At 43.5% G+C, this 21,301-nt stretch overlaps 1 protein-coding gene across 6 annotated transcripts in view; it reads right to left on the reverse strand.

Moving 5' to 3' along the window:
- PITPNM2 (phosphatidylinositol transfer protein membrane associated 2) overlaps positions 1–20,858 on the reverse strand; it is a 186,349-nt gene extending 165,491 nt beyond the window's left edge. For 5 of the 6 annotated variants that reach the window (XM_081841586.1, XM_081841583.1, XM_081841582.1 and 2 more), the window contains exons 1-2: positions 20,839–20,858; positions 15,205–15,307 (exon numbers count right to left, since the gene is read on the reverse strand). The gene's annotated coding sequence lies outside the window, so the exon portion shown is untranslated. The remainder of the gene's footprint in view (positions 1–15,204; positions 15,308–20,838) is intronic. The other variant, XM_081841587.1, reaches the window with a different exon arrangement.
- Between the last annotated feature and the right edge of the window lie 443 nt (positions 20,859–21,301).

Genomic DNA, 21,301 nt, shown 5'->3' on the forward strand with positions numbered 1-21,301 from the left:
TATTATTATTATTATTATTATTATTACTACTACTACTACTTATACCCTGCCTTTTTCCCCCTGACAGGACTCAAGGCAATCTACAGATGGAAATAAGAACCACTAAAATGTAGAAAAAAACAATCATTTAAAAAACAACTAAACATTGATGGAATTAAAACTATATACATATACAGGGCGAGTCTTTTAAAAGAGGCCCTGTGGAACACTGTACTCTATATAAAATCTATTAAAACCATACCAATAATGACAATAAAAACAGCCACATCACCAGCCCGTTCATTAGAAGTAGCCAGTTCCCCAAAGCCTTTTGGAACAAGAAAGTCTGCATCTGTCAGCGGGAGGACAACAAGGAGGGAGCCAGTCTAGCTTCTCTAGGGTTTCAGAGTCTGGGAGCAGCCACCACGGAGAAGGCCCTCTCCTGTATCCCCACCAATTTGTGAGTTTGTGATTGAATCCTACCCAAAAACTGCAACAGTCTGGAAGTGCCCCCATGGGGGGACCATGGCATAGATGGAGGGGAGAGCAGAGAACAATCCCGTGATGAGGAACTTGTAGCCTTTCAGATGCTGTTGGACTTCAACTCCCATCAGCTCCAGCCAGCATGACTAATGTCAGGGATGTTGGGAGCTGAAGTCCATCAACATCTGGAGGGCCAAAAGCTCCCCAACCCTGGGAAAACCCTTCCACCTCCCTGAGAAAAGTGGTCCAACTCTACAGTTCTGTGATTCTAATGGCTGTGGCTCAGTGGAAAGGCATCTGCCTTGAATGCAGCAGGTCACAGATTCGGACCCCCCAAGTGCCCCTACTTTCCAGGGACAGTCCTGAATTTACAGAGGCCCTGCCAGTTTCTGATTTGATCCCAGAATGCCCCACTTTTCCTTATGTTGTCCCTATTTTCATCAGAAAAATGTTGGAGAGTATGCAGATTCCTTCTCTGGCCCTTCTAGAGAGGGCTGGGATAGATCCCTGCACGGCACATGGGAGAGCTGCTGCCAGCCAGTGTAGCCAATACTGAAGTGGACAATAGTCTGACTCAGTATACGGCAACTTCCTCTGTTCCTATGAATTTAACGGGCTGTGTCGCTTGCCTCAGGCCATGAATTACAGAATGTTGAAGCCCCGACAGAGCGGGAGAGAATTAGACCCAAGAAGCAGTACTTCCTGCTCAAACAATGACAACAGTCCAGCCTCCTTCTGTCGCTAATGGAACAGGGCGGTTAATGTCTTTACTCAGCAGAAAAAAAAACCCCTTGGTACATGCGACAGAAACAGGGTGGGTGCAGGGACTGAGATCACACTGGACAAGCTCCAACAACCACAGTTTGCAAACAAAAGAAGGAGAGACCTTTTTTGGGCTGCAATCCAGAAGCAGATTGTGACCTTTAGCTGAGAGAAACGAAGGCTCGGAAGAGAGAGACAGGCAGCTGCTTGTCCTAAGGTGCGTATGAATCAGGCCTATGATTCTCACTCTGATCTTACCATGAAGCTAGCACCCCACAAGTGTGGGATGTGAACTCATTGGGTGGAGAATACAGCACCCCAATAGTGTCAGCTTCCACTTTCACTCAGCCCTAGAGCTCTCTGGGTGACCTTGGCTTCCCACCCACATTGCTCAGCCAAGCCTACCTCACTCGGTAGTTTCAAAGATAAACTGGGGGGTGGGGGTGGGAGAGAAGCACATCTACAGCCCCCAACTGCTGGGAAAGAGGGCAGATAATAATAAAACAAATAGCTTTAAAATAGAAGTTTCATTAGGGTTAACATTAGGGTCACAGTCAAAAGTCACAATATGGCTTGGTTCATACAGCACAGTAGTACAAACCAAGGCTTACTGGAAGAGTGTGAATGTGCAGGCTCCCAGAGAGAATCTCATGGCCACTTTGCTCCTCCATGGCAAGAGTAGAATTGGAAGGTACCCCAAGGGTCATCTAGTCCAACCCCCTGCAACGAACATGGTGGTAGCTGAGACTGTGAGTAAGGTGTCCCTGTTAATCTGCAATAACACACAGTTTGGCTTACCATGGCATATGAGCCAGGCCTGTCACACAAGTAGGTTTCTAAGGCGCCAGGTGCACTATATACTTAAAGTAGCACCAGGCCACTGTAAGCAATCATGGGAAAGAATTTTGGGAAGTGTAGTTTGTAAAGGATGCTGAGAGTTGTTAGATCCCTATCCCCCTCACAGAACTACAATTCCCAAAGTTCCTTAGGAAGAGGGATTGGTTAGAATTGTAGAGGGGGATGTCTCCTAACAACTCCCAGCACACTTTACATACCACAGTCCCCAGGATTCCTTGGATAGTGCTGTGACTGTTTAAAGTGGTATAATCCTGCTTTATGTACAGTGCCGGTGGGGGCTACAGCTCCTACCCACTACACTATGCCACCCCTCTACCACTAGCCGAAACACAAATTGGCAGCTTCTGCAATCCATCAAGCCAAACTCACTTGTCTGTTTTATGCTCAGTCATGAAAATCTGCCTTTATTATCCCCAGTCAGGATAACACAAACTGGTTGATTCAGCCCTTGGAAGCCTAACACCATCCATAGTTTGTCAGTGGCTTGGTGGGTCATAAATTGGGCAGGCCAGAACGAAATTTCAATCAAACTAAAAACTGAGGCAGGCAGGTGTGCACCATCTCCACTCATACGGACTACAGTCTGAAACGATCCGCTCCTCACCAGACAGAAATAAAAAGCAATATTGTTTCTCTTGCTGTTTTTCCCCGCTTCCCATTAAAAGACTTTTATTGCTTCCTTTGCCCTCACAACCCCAACATCCTCATGGGAGTTCTACCCAGGCAACTGATGGAAAATCAGATATGCTTGAGGATGAAATTTGGACACGACACAGTTTTAAAAGAGTTTGGAAGTACAGGGGAGGGGGTGGCAACAGGGAGAAATAATTTAACCAACATTTATGTGATCGCTGTTTCTAAACAAAAAGTCTGAACATACTTATCTTTTATATTACAAAAAGGAAACTGGAGTAAGGATCTACCTCAAAATATCTGACATAAGAACATAGGAAGAGTGTGCTGGATCAGGCCAGTAGCCTATGTAGTCCAGGATCCTGTTCTCACACCAGCCAACGAGATGCACCACTGAGAAGTCCGCAAGCAGGACTTCCCTGCATGTGAAGGCAGGCTCTGGCAGATAGAGAAGACGAGACCAAGAGTGACTCCAATGGTCAAGAAGGCAGTTTCTGTACTTTCCGTAGAGGGAAGTGAGGGGCCGGTGGGGCTCATCAACCTGGGAAGGTACAGTGGTACCTCGGTTTTTGAATGTAATTCGTTCCATGAAGTCCGTTCGAGTTCCGAAACGTTCAAAAACCGAAAACTGAAAGCGGAAGCCTCAAAACAGAATATTCAAAACGGAAGTCACATTTCCTGTTCGACTTCTGAGGTGTGTTCAAAAACTGAGGCATTTACTTCTGGGTTTTCGGTGTTCGAGTTCCGAAATGTTCGACTATGGAGGTGTTCTAGGAGAAGGAAAACTCTGATCCTAAACTTGGTGAAGAATTCGGCGGCCAAACTACTTACCGGGGCAAGGTGGTTTGAGCATATAACACCCCAATCCTGACCCGACTTCACTGGCTGCCAATTAGTTTCCTAGCACAGTTCAAAATGCTGGTTTTGACCTAGAAAGCCTTAAACGGCTCAGGACCGCAGAACCTCAAGGACCACTTCTCCCCACATGAACTGACCCAGACCCTTCGTTCATCATCGGAGGCCCTTCTTTGTGTGCCTCATCCATGAGAGGTCTGGAGGGCAGCAATATGAGAACCGGCAGCACAGCACTTCCAAAGCAGTTTTGACCTACAGAGCCAAAGGTTGACATTGTTATGCATAAATGCTGCATTATAATTTTAAAAATATTGTTACTTTCCCCTAGTCTCTGGGAATACAGAATGGGTTTCTTTAATGCCCATTAAATATATTTAGAGTGTAATTTAGCCCCATTATGGCTAATGGTAGTTTTGCTATTGACTTCAGTGGGAGGCAAATTACATTGTTTAGTCGTTAAAATTTTTATTTAAAGAGGTGAACTTATCTCCTCAGTCTGCTTGTGGACAGATATACTGTTGCTGCTTCTGGAACACAGGCAATAAATAATGCAAAGAGAATGCATTTTGACTAATTGCAGACACACACACAAATGTGTTTTTATGTGGAAAAAATAAATCCACAAGCCCTGCTTATTTCAAATTTTATGCTGAAGTATCTTCTGCACATCTTGTAATTGTGTTCGGTGCTGTAGCAAAACAAGCCATGAGAGGATTGGAGAAGGAGATGGTTCACTGGATGTGGTAGAAGCAGAAATGGGCTTAAATGGCAACAGCCAAAAGGGCAGCTGAATCCTGTAGACGCCCCCTCACTGCTTTATTATATTCAATTTTGCAAAATTCACTTAATTTCCTTTTTAGATGAAGATGAGCAAGAATCTAAACGAGATTTTGGGTGCTTTCCTGCTCTTATAATGACTGCCTATTTAGCTTGGCTAGGATTCAAAAAACCTTGCTGCATGCCTCATTTCAGTAACCAAATGGGATTGTTCTGTTTCTGATGCAGGAGTCCTGATTTGTGCTTAACATCTAAGAGAGACTTCACTCCTTCCCACTTCATAGAACCATTGAATTCTAGAGATGGAAGGAACCCCAAGTGCCATGTAGTCCAGCCCCTGCAATCCACATGTCACAGATACCATGAGCTTGTTCAGAAGCAATACCAAACTAAATTTTAGGACCATGTAAATGAGTCTTGGGCTAATGTGCTCCTTCCCTTCCTAAGTTTAGAGAAAACCATATTTTGCTGTTTGGTCCAGAGCAATCAAACCATGGTTTTCCAGGTACAAGCCACAGTTTGGCCATTTGAATGAAACAGCAAGCATTGTAAGCTGAGACGGTTCCCGCAGCTCAGCGGACCTCCCTCGCCTACGAAGTCCTCAGTGGGAGCTGATGTCTAGCAGGCAGAGGCCAATGGGCAACATCTAGGAAGATTGGCAGCAGTTCTCCAGAGTTTCAGATAGGGACTCTTTCCTAGCCCGACCTAGTTCAAAAGCAACCCAGGGCAAGTAGATAAATAGGTATCAGGGCAGCAGGAAGGTAAACAGCGTTTCCATGCACTCTGGTTTCCATCACGGTGTTCCACTGCGCCAGTAGCGGTTTAGTCCAGCTGGCCACATGACCCGGAAAGCTGTCTGTGGACAAACGCCGGCTCCCTCGGCCTGAAAGCGAGATGAGCGCCACAACTCCATAGTCACCTTTGACTGGACTGAACCGTCCAGGGGTCCTTTACCTTTTACCTTACCTAGAGATGCTGGGGATTGAACCTGGGACTGTTGCGTGCAAAGCACATGCTGTACTACTTAGCTATGGCCCTTCTTTAAACACCACAGGAACACCATGTTACTTCTGTTCCCAATACAGTACAAGACTTAAATGTGATTTTTATTGCCAGGTTCTTTTGTAGACTAAATTTGTGGGGAACAGACCGGGGGTGGAAGTGACTTTAGTTACTGGGTAAACATGACTTTATCTAGAGATAATTTTAGGAGTAATGAATGGGGCTAACCAAAGCATCATTGAATTGTCTTGGAGTAGGATGATCTGTTGAGAAATTAACTGAACTGAATAGGAATTGGTTTGGGATGATCTGGTATGGGGTGGAAGCAAATATAAATTCTACTATGGGGTAACTTTGAATGGGAAATTAGGTGGTTTGCCTTCTGTCAGAGTCAGATTCTAAATTTGCCTGTATACATATTAATTGGCAAATGCAATTTTTTGCAAATTTGTGACTATGGAATCATGCCACAAATCTTTTAAATACCAAGCTATTCCTCCGGCCTTCAGCAAACAGGTAGTGGGCACTCAAGAGCTAGCAGCTGATAAAAGCATTTTGCTTATGCATCATCCCCATTACTGTTTATATACAAGGTTCTTGTTCATTTTAAGATTTTCCTTAAAAATTAATGCCTCTTCTTCCTGCTGCTCAGCTACAGACATACAGTATTGAGGGATTGGGGATAATATTGCGCTCTTTCCTCTCATTCCATTTTTCATCTGCTGATGCAGACCTGCCTTATATTGTGTTTCCAAGAGTCTTTCAAAACCATTAGTGAGTCTCCTCAAAATTACTTTCCCCAAATGCTTTTCAGATGGCCTTGGTTTCCTACTTTAAGTGCACCTGTACTGTATGTTGTAACAATAATATATAAAAAACTGTAGATAATTTTAATGAAAGCAGCAAAATTAAATTAATGATGTGGATCTTGAAGTCCACAGAGACTGTCCAAATGGCTCGTTCAGGAAATTTATTTTTCTGAAAGCATCTGTGTGCTGGAAGAAAGTGAACAGATCATTTCTTTTATTTCTTTATTTTTAATAAGAATTTATTTAATCAAACAGCTTCCAGATGACTTAAAATGATGAATGCACAATTTTCAGGTTCTCCTTGCCTTAACAGAATTTAAAGAGTGGAAAGCAAGAGGCAGGGAAATAGATGAGTGTCATTTTGTTTGAACCCGACGGGCATGTGAGACTGAGGACCTCTCCTCTGAAATACCCATCACCATCAGGAATTAATTTATACACCACATAATGGTACTGGGGCCCAATACTTGGAAGCCATGCCTTCTGCCAGGAAACACTGACCCTTCAACACTGGTTGTCCAACTCAATCTTGTAGGCTGCTTCAGAAAAACTGTTTCATTCCAAAGCAAAGACCTGAAGCTCTGAAAGCAGGCCAGTGGAGGTGAAGCTGCATCCTGTGACAGCTGACTCAACTTGTTCATTTTTGTGTTCGTTTCAATGCCAAGAGTTCCCTTACAAATTAACCCTAACCCTTATTAACACGGGGGGGGGGGGGTTGAAACCGTAATGAGGTAGAAGGAAGTCACCAACACGATAAATTGAAAAAGGATTCAACCCAAAACGAAACTTACAATGTATAAAAAACACTAACATTGGTTTGAACTATATTAAGTATTACTTATCAATAAATAGGATTTTGAAACATTCTTGTTCACCCAAGAATCATCATCATCATCATTATATTATTATTATTATTATTATTATTATTATTATTATTATTATTATTATTATTATTTTACTATCTTCATTTATTACTTGCCCTTCACCCTAAGGTCTCAGTGTGGGTTTCAGCAACGTTAAAAACTGTTTAAAAACTTACAAAAACATACAACCACAAAAATAGGGTGGGCCCTAAAAATATATATCTCACGTGGCAAAGACCAGGGTAAAGAGGTGTGTCTTCAGCTGTATCACAAAGTTACCAGATGGGCAACTCTCTGGTAGGCAGAGGATTCTCAGTTTAGGTGCTGCCACAAAGAAGACTTTCCTCCAGATCACCCCCCCCCCAAAAAAAAACTTCTGAGGAAGGAAGAACTACCACGAGGGGCCCTCTTTGTCGATTTGAACACCCAAGAGAGTCTGTAGGGAAAGAGGCAGTCTCTCTCATGAGTTCATGTTCCTGGCAATACTGAAATTATTAGCTGTGAAGATATGCGACTCTTTTTAAACATTTCTTATATTCTTAATGTTTTAAATACATTGCTAATGTTTTTCAAATGTTTTTGATCTTTTGGTTAAATTATTTGATTGTGTGGTTTTTGCTGCTTGGTGGTTTGCTGCCCTGGGCTCTTTTGGGGAGAAGGGCAGGATAGAAATTTAAAAAATAAAAATAAAATACCAGCTCCATACTTCTGGCACCTTCTGAAGCCCTGGTAGAGTTTGCCATGGCACTGAGACCTGCCCTGGACCCTCTGTGCCAGGTCGCTGGGTCGAAGCTGCCATTTGAATTTTCCACACTCCTACCAGTGCATTGTTGTTCCGAGGCATCGTGAGAAAACATCATGGCAGCTCAGGCCCAGGTCTGTGGCATGAATGGCAAAGCTGCCAGATAAGCTCACTTGGGCACAGCAGTGCGTGAGGAGAGGTAGAAGAGGAAGCCACTTTGACAGCAATTAATTTCATTTCCATGATGTTTCCTTAAATTATAATTTTCATGCTTTATGTGATCTTTCATACAACACAAGAAGCTCTGGTAAATCTAGTGCAAGTTTAGCATTCATGGTCACACTGACTGCTTCGGGGGGGGGGGGAATCTGTTTACCGCAACACCGCGTGCCCCCCCCCAAATCACAGGGTGGTACTCCAGTATACAGCTCCTTCCTGCCATTTTCATGCGTGAAAAATGGGGGAACGGAACCGCACGTGGGCATAAAGGGTTTGGGAGGGTGACATGCCTAGTGACATCTGCTGTTGTGTCACACCACAACCCACTGGCCTGGGTGAAATTTAGCATGCCAAGGCAGCATAGCGAGCAAAAAGCCACGGTTCCATAGCAGCAGTGTAAAAGGAAGTATTATAACCAGGACAACTAACACAACAATCCCAACATCTGGCTGTACCCACCAAAAGAAAACTAACAGCCAAGATAAAACCCCAGAACTATTGGCAACTGGGAGCTCCATTTTCCTGTTCCCTCAACCGGTATCAACATAGTGTCCATCTGAAGATATCTCTGCATTTCAAACTACTTTTTAAAACTGGCTTAGCTGGAAAGGCTTCATGGCTGTTCCCAAAGGAAAACTGGGAACTGTAGATTTATTTAATGCTTGGGGTCTTGCGAATTCTCTGTTCATCATCCTTGCTTCCTTCAGAGGGGTTCAATTCTGAGGAATCAGGATTAGGGGAGGGTGGAGAAAGCCCAGACATGTAAACTACAGTGTGCTTGAAGCACCATTTAGAGATATATCCTAATCCTATCCCTGGTTAGAAACTAACTTTAAAATGTCAAAGTGTTCCCCTCCCCCCAAAAACACTTCTCATTTTAAAAGCAGTTGCTCTACCTTTCCTCCTTACAACAAAATAGCTTATTTTCACCAATCATTCCCACTATTTTGAATTTTTGTTTATTTGATATATAGCCATCAGGGGTCAAACTGTTTCCGAAACCTGAAGGTAATCAATCCAAGACTCTCCCATTTCCAGGAACCAAAAAAGGAGAAAGTCATGAATTTCTTTGAACTACGGAGGCCACATTAAGAAGTAAGCAAGAACGGCTTTGAGAGTTTCTATAGAAACAAAAGTTTGTTTTACTTACTTATTACACAGCTTACGGTTGAAAGAATGCTCCAAGCGGTTCACATGAAAACAATAAAAGTACTGCTCTCAATAAAATGTTGACAAGCTGGAAGGTGTGCAGAGGAGGGCAACCAAGCTGATTAAGGCTCTGGAAATCAAGCCTTATGAGGAATGGTTGAAGGCACTGGGTATGTTTAGCCTACAAAAGAGGAGACTGAGAAGAGATATGATAGCTATCTTCAAATATCTCAAGGGCCTTCACATGGAAGATGGAACAAGCTTGTTTTCTCCTGCTCTGGAGGATATGAATCTTACAAGAAAGTAGATTCTGACTAAATATACTGAAAAACATTCCGACAGTAAGAGCTGTTGGACAGTGGAACGGTCTCCCTTGGGAGGTTGTGAATTCTCCTTCCTTGGAGGTTTTCAAGCAGAGATTGGATGGCCATCTGTCATGGAGTCTTTAGCTGAGATTCCTACATTGTAGGGGGTTGGACTAGATGACCCTTGGATCCCTTCCAACTCTACCCTTCTATGATTCTATGATTCCTTAAAAAGAAGGCAACTGGTTCAGCAGCTAATGGGCAACCAGTCCAGATGTTTCAACACTGATGTAATATGTTTGACTAAGGTCATCCACTGGGGCAAACAAGCCAGATACTGTCTCAAAACTAGGTCTATCAGTTTAATCCTAGAGCATATGCAGCTGAACTGCTCCCATCTTCTCAATCCTCCTGCCCTCAAAACCGGAGGCCAGGCATTAGTCAGTATAAAACCTCTGGGTTCAGGGCGATGGCTTTTCCCAAGAGTGACTACATAACAAAGCATTCACCTCACTCTGGCTCCATCCAATCAACCTTTCATGGCTGATTCAAATTAGCCAGGGTGGGTCTAGGTCACCATTTCTCCCCTTTGGTCAACAACCAAGGACTACAGGGCAGACTTCTTTAGCTCATGCTGATAATAATCTTCTGTAATCTTTTTTTAAATTTCCAAAGATACAGTGGTACCTCGGGTTAAGTACTTAATTCATTCTGGAGGTCTGTACTTAACCTGAAACTGTTCTTAACCTGAAGCACCACTTTAGCTAATGGGGCCTCCTGCTGCTGCCGCACCGCCAGAGCACGATTTCTGTTCTCATCCTGAAGCAAAGTTCTTAACCTGAGGTAATATTTCTGGGTTAGCGGAGTCTGTAACCTGAAATGTATGTAACCTGAAGCGTATGTAACCTGAGGAACCACTGTATTCTGATTTTTATTAAGGAGAAGGATTGCATTCTGGAGGAATTATAATAACAGTTTGGTTTTTCTCCCAAAATTATTTCCCCCACCCCCTGAAAAATCCTTTCTTTAAGCCCACTTTTAGAAGCAGTACGTCACTGATGTTCAAAGGCATCGGCAAGAGAGGGTGACTGCCCTCATTCCTTTGCTGTGGGCTACCAGTGAGAAACAGGATGCTGGACAGAATCAAAGTTAGCTCACCTGTGGCCATCCAGAAGTTGTCGGACTACAATGCCTATTGTCCCTGATCACTGCCCATGCAACAACTCTATCTGGATGCTACTAAAACCTGAATGATTATAAATAGGCCTGTAATTGACAAGGAGATCCAAAAAAATATTTTGTAATTTAGAAGACTATCCTTTTCATTTGCAGACGACTGATGTACCACAACTTAGCTTGTTGCAGGCTGGCTCGATTAGAAGAAAATGATGTGCACTAGCAACTTTGTAGGCTTATGTACTTTTCAAATTCAACTGGTTGTTTTATTTAAAACAAAATTTTCACAAAATTTATGAGTCCGTAGCTTTTTTTTTTTTTAAAGCCCTATAAGGGTAGAACCATCCCAGCGCTAATTTTCCACAATACTGAGAGACATTTTTCCTTCACAACAACCAAAAACTGTTTTGTTTACATTCCTCCCCCCACCCCCTTTCTTGGAGACGCCACATCACAAGAGCAGCAGGACGTGTGACCCGGCCAAGATATTATTTACAACACAGCAAACCGCAAGGGAAGGAGCTGTCCAAGTTTTCCTGCTGGATCAGGAATAGCAAGAGAGAACGTGCTCTTACATCCGGAGGCCGTGATATTTTACACATTGCTGGGAGGGGGCATGGAGGGGCATTCCGTGGTGATGTCAGAGCCCAGGGCTCTCTTCTGCTCAGTTACATAACCCTTATGAGAGTGACTTTGGAGTTTATGTTTTTCACAAAAGCCCTTTTTAGGACAATGCCTGGAACTTCCCAAAGAGTTGTCAGAATTGTGTTGCTTACCTCAAAGGCTAGTGAAGGTGTCGGTAGCTTTCTGTTTCCAGGTGATTCAAAAAGACATGTCAATGCTCTTGGTATGTGAGATTTGAGTGCAGCTGGCTTTTATTGTCAGGCAGAGGACCAGAGTGAAGGCATCTGCATTCTGGTCCACCACCTAAGTTTCACCTCCCTTGCATGCCCCTGAGTGGGCAGTTCAGATTTTGGTGTTGGTGGGCTATCCCACCATCCACAGTGGTCAGCCAGGGGAGGACCCAAGGGCCAGCCATCACGGGGAGCCTTTTGGCCCCCGGGGAAAGAGGGAAAGCCCGCAACAGGCCACAACCACCACCCACCCTGGAGTCAGGGAAGGAGCCATTACATACCTAAGAGAATGTAGTTATGAAGTACCAAGTCACCAAATTTAGTGAGTCAGACGGCCACAAGTACCAGTATGACACTTTCCAAACCAGCAGAGTCAGATTGTTGGCCTCAAAGTCTCTTGCCAAATCTGTGTGAATGGGTAATCTGCTGATATCCTCCCTAGTGCTTATATATAAACCAAAAGGTTAAAAAAAGGCAAGGCTTGCCTAATGTGCATGTGAGATACAATTTAGAGTTGGATAAGGTTCAGAAAAGGGCAACTGAAATAATCAAGGGAATGGAGTGGCTCTCCTATAATATTAATATTTTATTGAAATAATTTAAATTATAAAGAAATACAGGGGGGAAAGGGGGAAGTGAGAGGGAAAAAAGAACGAAGATGTGTCTGTGTGTGTGTGCGCGCGCGCGCGCGCGCACACACACACACACACACACACACACACACAAAATGTAATATCCTCCCATACATTCTAATATGAATTGATACAGTGTTATTAACCTAATATGTATGTAAAGGTAGAGGGTAAAGGGACCCCTGACCATTAGGTCCGGTCATGACCGACTCTGGGGTTGTGGCGCTCATCTCACTTTATTGGCCAAGGAAGCCGGCATACAGCTTCCAGGTCATGTGGCCAGCATGACTAAACCGCTTCTGGTGAGCCAGAGAAGCGCACGGAAACACCGTTTACCTTCCCACCGGAGTGGTACCTCTTTATCTACTTGCACTTTGACGTGCTTTCGAACTGCTAGGTTGGCAGGAGCAGGGACCGAGCAATGGGAGTTCACCCCGTCGCGGGGATTCGAACCGATGAACTTCTAATTGGCAAGTCCTAGGCTCTGTGGTTTAACCCACAGCGCCACCCACGTCCCAATATGTATGTAGATAGATATTAATATCCTACTCATTGCAAATGTTGTCATATTTATCCAAACAAAGTCTACATCTGTAAGCAGTCCATTCCTAAGTTGCAAGTGTTGTCATATTGTCAGTCCATTGATTAAAGGGTATCCTATCTTTATTCTTCCAGTTCATCAGTATCAGTCTCTTGGCCACCATTAGGGCACATAGATAAGTGCCAATTTTGATGGATGGCTGTGTTTTGGTTCTCATATTATTTCAGAAAGGGCCAATTTGATAAATTCAGCTTTCAAAGAAAACTGAATCAGATTTATCCCCATTTCTAATCATTTTGAGCAACTGAATCCTGTCATGACTATCTTTTGCAAAATCACCAGAACTTCTCACAGCATACAAATCTGTTTGGGAAATGGAGCTTCAAGGTTTAGAAGAAGGAGGAAACAGATCCTTTGGGAATCTTCTTCTTAGCACTAGCCCAGACGGGGCAAAATGTTTTTTCTAATGTTTAGTTGTATAACCATTTCTATAGTGCATTTGTTCTCTCCTATGGACAACCCACTACAAGCATGGCAGACATTTCAGGCGTCTGTTTTCAAAGACAGAAGAAAATCCCAGATTAAAAGCAAAAGAATAAATTTAAAACCAGCAAAGTTAGTTGGAGCCTTCTGTTGATAACAGGAAGTACGCAGTCAGTCAACCCTGCGCTGGGAGCCCACAGGCATCAACCCACTCTTTCCTCCTTAGTTCTACCCATGAGGTGCCTGAATCATGTGCAGAGCTAGGAGTTTTCACTAGAAAGGATACAGATAAGGAAGCAACCCCAAACTAACCACATTCGGGAGATATATTTAGACCTACAGTACTTCACATGTTGCTGGAATGGCAGAAAGAGCCACTTCGTCACAGACAGACAAGTTCCACAGAGTTCAGACATTTGTAGAGAGGTTCACACAAACTGAGAGACTCCTTCTGCCCTGGGTGCTCCTGGCCTCCAGCAGAGGGGTAACTTGGAGGTGGCAAGGAATTGTGCCGTCCATCTGCCCTGAGGTTTCCTTTCTATGGGTGTTACAGGGTTTCTGTGGGGCTGGGCCATGGAGAAGTACCTGCCGAGGCTCTCCGGGACTATATGAATGCTGGACCTTGTAAGAGGGAATGGATCGTGTAAGTAATTCCATCCCATTTCAGTCTCAAAGGCACTCAGTTTTATGTCCTTTCCATCCAAAACTATCCTCTGCATTTGTTAATTTGTTTGGAAGACGCACCTGAAAAGTCCACATCTGAACTGTACATGTATTTTATGTAAATGCACATGTTTAAAACGTGGAACATCCCCCGAAATACACATCTTTCATGTATAATAATATTTATGTGCAGACGTCTTATGCACTGAAGCTGCATCACAAAACCCAAATAAGTTTGCAGTGCAGAGATAGTTGCTGTGTTGCGATTTGCACGTTTGGGGGGCGTCTGATCAAATCAGCCTGCTGTGAAAAGCAGATCAAATTCCTCCTCCCTCTCTCCCTCCTTAGGAAGTGTTGCTAGAACCTTCTAGCTCTTCTATTATTCCCAGTGAAATCTCAGAAGCCCTGGAGTGGCAGAGGAGGTTAAGGAAGATGGATGGATAGGAATTCCTGCATAAAGGTAACTAACTATGTGTTGCATAGATCTTTGTCCCCTGCCACAATTAGCAGAAACAAAACCAAGATATACAAATAATATTTTCATGATTTATATGGATTGTAGTTATTTAAATGAATTTGCTTATTCTGTTTTTTTGGTCTCTTTTCTCACAGAGCAATCCAAAGTGACTCACACTGAAACCAAATAAGAACATCCAATGAAGTTCTAAAAACACAGCTGAACAGATCAGGACTTACAGATCCTATCACACTAAACGAGGCCCCAATGTCACCTTTCAAATTGAGGTCTAAAAGCCCCAACAGAGAGAAAAGCCTTTGCCTGGAACCTAAAAACAGCACCAGGCGTGCCTCCCTGGAAATAACATTCAACAAGCATGGCCCACTACTGAAAAGGCCCCATCTCAGTTGCATAATTCCACCTTTTTCCGCACTATACACAGCAGAATATTGTTTTCATACATGCAAGGCTGTCCATATGCTGCAATTTATGAGTGGAGAATCCAAAATGCGTTCCCAGAACAGTTTCATGATGTAAAAGCTTTCGTTTTCATTCTTTTTTTAAAAAAACATTTCCCGCCCTTATGACTGTAAAAATATGAAAGCAGGTGGGCTGAGGTCTCAAAAGCCAGAAAGGTAGCCAAATTACATTTCCAGTGATCAGGGGGAGGAGGGCCAACAAAAAATCATTGTCACAATCTGTCCTGAACTGCAAGCAGCAAAAGCTGAATAAATGACACAAGGAGAAATTGTAAGTATTTTGTTTACCTTACCTGATTAATGCAGTCACAAAGTTCATATATCCTTGTAGCTGGGTACAGAAAGTAACCCCCCCCCCCCAGCACAAACAATATGCAGCCAGAAATACAGCCTTGCTAGAATTTGGAGGGAGAGGGAAACAAAGGAATCAGATGGCAGAGAATGTACATCTTCTCTTTCTTGAGGTACGGCCACATAACTTACCTCGGGGGCACAAGACAACCACCTGATGTGTCCGTATGCTGGAAGAGCTCAGGGCAGCATTGGCAGTGGAGGATGTCAGCACCAGTCCCTGAACATCAGTCTCCTAGAGGGAAGCCAAAGCAACATGGGCTTAACAAGCAAGCAGGAGGGAAATCAGGAGCAGGCAGCAAATGCATTGGCTAATCACCCCTGTACAAACAAGCAGGAGGCTGCTAGGGAGGCTTTTGAACTCTGCATCATCCAAGAGGCTCGGCAGACTTCCCCCTGGTATTTTAGAAATTCAATACGTGACAGCAGGCGGCCAAAGGAGTGCTTTGGGGATTTCGGCTCGCTCCAAGCTGTGAAACATCGTCATCGCTCTAACTCATGGAAATTTAACCGGGGAGGGGGGAGGCAAGGGACAGCAGAGGGCAGTGGCCACCCTCACATGCTCCTTTCTCCCTGTCCAAGATCAACAGACAGTCTCCATCCACACAAACTTCTCCAACGCACTTCCACGCAGAGACCATTTTAAACATGCAGCTGTTAAGTTAGATAGACTGGCTACTGTACCTCCATGCCTGGTCATTCTCCACATACCCCACCACACACACACACACACACACACACACACGGTCACTAGCTTTCCAGTGCATCTATTATTTATTATTACCTCCCCTTCATCCTAAGGTCCCAGGGCAGGTTGCAACACAGTAGTAAGAGAAATTTTAAACTTACAACCCTAGAAAGTAAGGTGGGTTCCAGAAACCTGCTGCTGCTGCTGCTGCTACACCAAATGGTGGTAACCAAGGTAGCCATGCAATTAAGTCCATCAAACTAAGCAGCCCACAGTAATTTCTGCCTATCCAGCTGTATGTGTTCTCTGTCTCTCAGGCTACTCACGATTGATTTTTGTGGAGCCTCTCTGACTGGTCACCTAGATGCAACTCCTACAAGCCTGCAGTAAGAGCTGGTCTGCACATGGGCTCAGTCCCCTGGCTCAGCCACAGATGAGGGTGGGATCCTGCACCCATGCAACATCAGCCAGCCCTTCCATATGATAGTGTGGAATGTATATAAACTGGTCTGGGAGGACACCTTGCAACTGGATTTGAAACCAGTAGCATGCCACCTGATACATGAGAGATGAGACTGATACATGAGAGATGCATTTAATGTAGCAAAATTAAATTTAAATAAAAAGATAGTCTTAAAAAAAATATAAAAACCAAACCCTAACATTTCCATTGCCATATATGACATATTTCAGAAACAAATCAATATTGAGGCCATAAACACGGGAGTGACTGTGTGTATGTCTGGTTTTCCCAGCTGTTTCGCTGACAATAAAACATTTTTACAGCTGGTGTAGATTGATACTGCGAGGACTCCCAATTTTACTATGGAAAATTTGAGCCCTTAGCCTCAATCCTATATGCATATACAGAGGAGTAAGTCCCACTGAACTCAGTGGGGTTTACTGCTGAGTAGAGGATTTGCACTGTTAGCCTAGCACATGATAAAAACTCTCCTGCAATTTCAAAAACTAAATCATTGCATGGTCCCCTGGCAAACAAAGAGCCCAGTGAATTGAAGGCATAAGTATATGAAGTTCATCTTTTAAAAAAAACAACACAACAACAAGAAGGAATTAAAAAGGAAATCAGAAATTTAAAAACACGGGGTTATGTTTACAGCAGATTGATGAGCCACCTGTTCTAGAAGGGGGGGGGGGGTAGAAAGCTCATCCACACAGGCACATTGCAGTTATTTCAGACCAGTGGTGCAAATTCTGATTGGTTATTTTTTTTTCTCTGTACAGTATATAAGAGAACAAAGAACCAAGTTTTAAAAAACATACATGGAAAGACCATGCACTTTGGTCCCCTTTTTTTTACCTATGCCTGCTTGTTGTTTATTGGATTTTAATGCTGCTTTATTTAAAATGAGTTCTGAGTAAATGTGCAAACTGAAAGATTTTTAAAAACCACAATGTAAACAATTCACGAGGAAGGACTGAATGCTGATTTCTGTTTGAAAAATATTTATTGACAACAGACAGTATCTGTATACTGCTGTTTAGAGAATGTTTGAAACATTGCGAATGCATGATGCCTGTGTGGTTTTTCTGAAAAAGGCAAGATACGCTAGTATTATTCTTTCTAGCTTCCAATGACTGGTGTTGTGACATGGGGAGGGGTACCAGAGGCAGAAAGAGTCTGGCTTGCCTAAGTCCAAATACTATGTTCAATGCATGTCTGATATCTTTGTCTAACTGTTTCAGATTGTTTTGAAAGTGAAAGAGTGATTCAATACTACAGGGTCTAAATAACAAGAACTGACTTTGGACACAGACCAGGAAAAGAGAGTTCTTGCTCCCCCCCCCGCCCCACCCATGAGCGTCATATTTTGCAAGTGAAAGTCAGTGCAAGGGTGTTTTTCCTGTTAGCAAAGCCACTCAAATAGTACAGATGGAGTCCGGGGGGGGGGGGATATTTATAACACTTCACTAAGGGAACTGAAAAATATGGAGTATAATTTGAGAAGAAAGAAACAAAGAGATTTTGTCTGGGGAAGGGCTGTAGCTGGGAGAATTTAGTAATAAACTGACTAACATTTTATTTGAGAATTCCAGGACTGCAGACAGATAAACTAGTGAGAAAGCGCCTGCTGTTGATAATGAATTATAAAAAATGCGCCCCCCCAAAAAAAATCAGTGAAGTTTGGAAAGGTTCCGTCCACCATCTTGATTCAAAATGGTGCCCAATTTTATCCAAACACAGATGAAAACCTGCTCCTTGATCTCAACAACCTGAATGCAAAAATTGGGTTTCAATATCTGAAAAGGTGTCCAAATGCGTAGAGGACAACAGCTTTCCAAAATATATACTAGAAGTTAAGAGTTTGAGAGTTTTTATATTCAAAAGCAGTAGTAACTAGTTGATCAATATGGAGTCAAACTAGTCACAGGCCACAGTTGTTGGGATTACAAACCTCATCATTCCTGACTACTGGCCATGCTGACTGGGGCTGATGAGAGTTGGACACCAGCAAGGTTCTATCTTCCCTTCTCAAGAAAGGAACATACTGGGTTGCACAGAAGGCCACAAAAAATTAGTTTAGACACAAGGGACACCACTGACATCTTGTTTCACATCATGCCTCGTCAATAAGACTTGCGTTGTCCAGAAAAGTTCATCGGTTTTGGAAATTTTTGAAGGCTAACCCGTTTTCTTTGCTCTTCTGCAATAAAAATTATATATTCTGAACTCAACAAGTAAAGAGCTAGCAAACTTCTATGTACTACAGAAATTGCATAATCAAGCGCTGCAGTGAAAGTCCCAGATCTCAGCAAACAGTCCTCCTTCCCAGTCTGCTCCCCTGTTTAAGACCTTTTATTTGCACCTCTGATTATTTCTGCGTTAATGTGCCAATTTTATCTCATTTGTGATAAACTCCACCTGTTTCCCAACATGTTCTGCCTCCTGCTTCTCTGGGGGGGGAAAAGTGCTTTAATGTGTTTTCCCCTCCCCCCACATTACATTTTGCTCCAAAAGAACCAAGTCCTGGCAGGGATTTAACAAATTAGTGCTGACTACTGTGCCGTTAAAGCAGACATGTAAATAACCGCCCTCCCAATCGCCTGTGGCGAGCTAAAGGAAACCAGGCGTGTGTGATTTGGTAAACTAGGAGAGAATGGGCTCTTTTTCTTGCCCCTCCCTAGGTCAGAACTGTTTAAGGACTCACTTGCAAGGCTGGGTTTTAAATGTGGTATAGTGGGGGATATGGAACAGTTGGCCCCCCAGTTAGTGGTGGGCTACAGTGCCCATTACTCCTCACCACTGGCCACGTTGGCTGTGTCAAATGGAAGCTGGAGCCCAAGAGAGTTTGAAGGACTACGGGTTACCCACTCTTGCGCTACAGGAGAACTAATCTGCCCTACCTTGAATGGGACTTTCCAAACCAGAGAGGCATGGCGGTAGAGTGGGAGTGTTATAAATTGTGATGATTGATCAATGGCAACTTGCTCCAAAGTAATCCACGTTAAGCATGATGTGTGCGTCATGTGTAGGTAGGAGGTGACTTGAAGGAAGGGCATGTAAGGGGTAAATAGGGCCTTGTTTTACGTGAGTGAGTGATGGGAAATCAATCAAATTTCAGCATAAATTTTAAAGAAGTGAAAAGAATCTTCTCTGGCCCTTCCTCCTTCCTTGGTTTATAGATTATTTCAAAGCAAAGCCAACTCAAGAGTTGAGAGCACCATGGGGAAAATGCCCCCGTTGCAGCAATGGTCTTTACCAACTGTCCTCTGATTAGCATCTGGTGAAGCCTCCATTTTAAATTTAACATAATGCGCTGGTGTAAAGGTAAAAGGTAAAGGACCCCTGGACAGTTACGTCCAGTCAAAGGTGACTATGGGGTTGCGGCGCTCATCTCACTTCAGGCTGAGGGAGCCGGTGTTTGTCTGCAGACAGCTTTCCAGGTCATGTGGCTAAACTGCTTCTGACAGAACAGAACACCATGACGGAAGCCAGAGCGTATGGAAACACCGCTTACCTTCCTCCTGCCACCCATTTATCTACTTGCACTGGCATGCTTTTGAACTGCTAGGTTGGCAGAAGCTGGGACAGAGCAATGGGAGCTCACCCCATCATGCATATTCAAACAGCTGACCTTCCGAACTGCAAGCCCATGAGGCTTAGTGGTTTAGACCCCAGCACCACCCGCGTCCCTGTGTAACATTATGTCAGGGGGTATTGTGAGAAACTAAAACTGAACTATCCAGAAGCAGCCACTGATTTGAACATCAGAAAAATAATAATATAGTGGTGGGCTAGTAGAGGCATGAGGGGTGGGTCCTACTGACCAAGGGTACCCCATGCTGATCCCATACTTATTTTAAAGGTTGAGATAGCATTGGAGATTGTATTCCTTGCCACTAAAGAAAAGTTGCAAAGCTTGGAAACACATTGGCCAATAAACCACTGTCAGTGCACCTCAGAGATTTTCTCACTTTTTATTGCCTGTCCTCCTTTCCTTCTCAAGTTGTGGCAGTTGTTATTATTATTAATTATTATTAACAGTACACAAATTTATAGTCTGCTTCACAACATAAAGCCACCAAAGCAATGCACACAATAAAAACAGAATAAAACACACAAACAGAAACTCTAAGAACAATAAAATCAGTTCAACAAATGCTAGAAACCAAAAAGGCATCCATACAAATTCTAAAAACAACAAAGCAATTTCAGCAGATATAAAATAGATGTAACCCACAAATGACTGGGTTACACTGCAAGGAAAGCCTTCCTAAGTTAAACAATGTCTTCAGTGGGTGCCTAAACATCACCACACTAGGCACTGGTCTCATTTCGGCTGGTAACTGATTCCAGAGAGCTGGAGAAGGAACTCTCAATGCAGGCTAAGCTCATCTCTGGAGCATACGGTACTCTCCACCATGCGCCATCTGAGGAGCGCAGTTGCCAGGCAGGGATACGGCGGGCGAGGCAGCCCCTTAGCTACCCTGATCTCAAGTTTTTCTAGCACTTAAAGTGCTAAAAGCAAAAGCCTGAACTGTGTCCGATTGCATATTAACAGCCAGAGCAGTTTACAGATCCTTTGTCACAAACCATAAAAATAACACTTTCCTACCTCTACTGAAATCAGCTATGTGCTTCCATTCCTTTCGCGGTCGTGCACCCAGGCAACACAGGAAGCTCCCCAATGCCAGATCAGATCAATGATCCCTCCCGTTCAGTCATCCCCACACCAAGCGTCAAAGCAGCTCTCCAGGGTTTCAGACAAAGGTATTAATTCCCCTGTTCTATCTGAAGATGCCAGGGATTCTGCATGCAGAGCATGTGCTCGGCCACTTCACGGCGGCTCCTCTTCAAGTTCTCAGTGGATTGTGCCCGGTGACACTTCACATTTGTAGAGATCTCTGTTGGCTCTTTAGATTCACCAACAGCTTGCAGAAAAGGTTTTAATCTTTTCAACTGTATACTAAAAATTCCTGCGCTGAAGTGATGCCCTTCTGTTCCATTACCCTTACACAACGCTGCTTTGTTTATTCAGAGCCAGTCTGAAAGAACATTCAGCTAAGAACATTCAACCA

This window comes from Podarcis erhardii, assembly GCF_964252035.2.
Source record: "Podarcis erhardii genome assembly, chromosome: 15".
Taxonomy (NCBI): domain Eukaryota; kingdom Metazoa; phylum Chordata; class Lepidosauria; order Squamata; family Lacertidae; genus Podarcis; species Podarcis erhardii.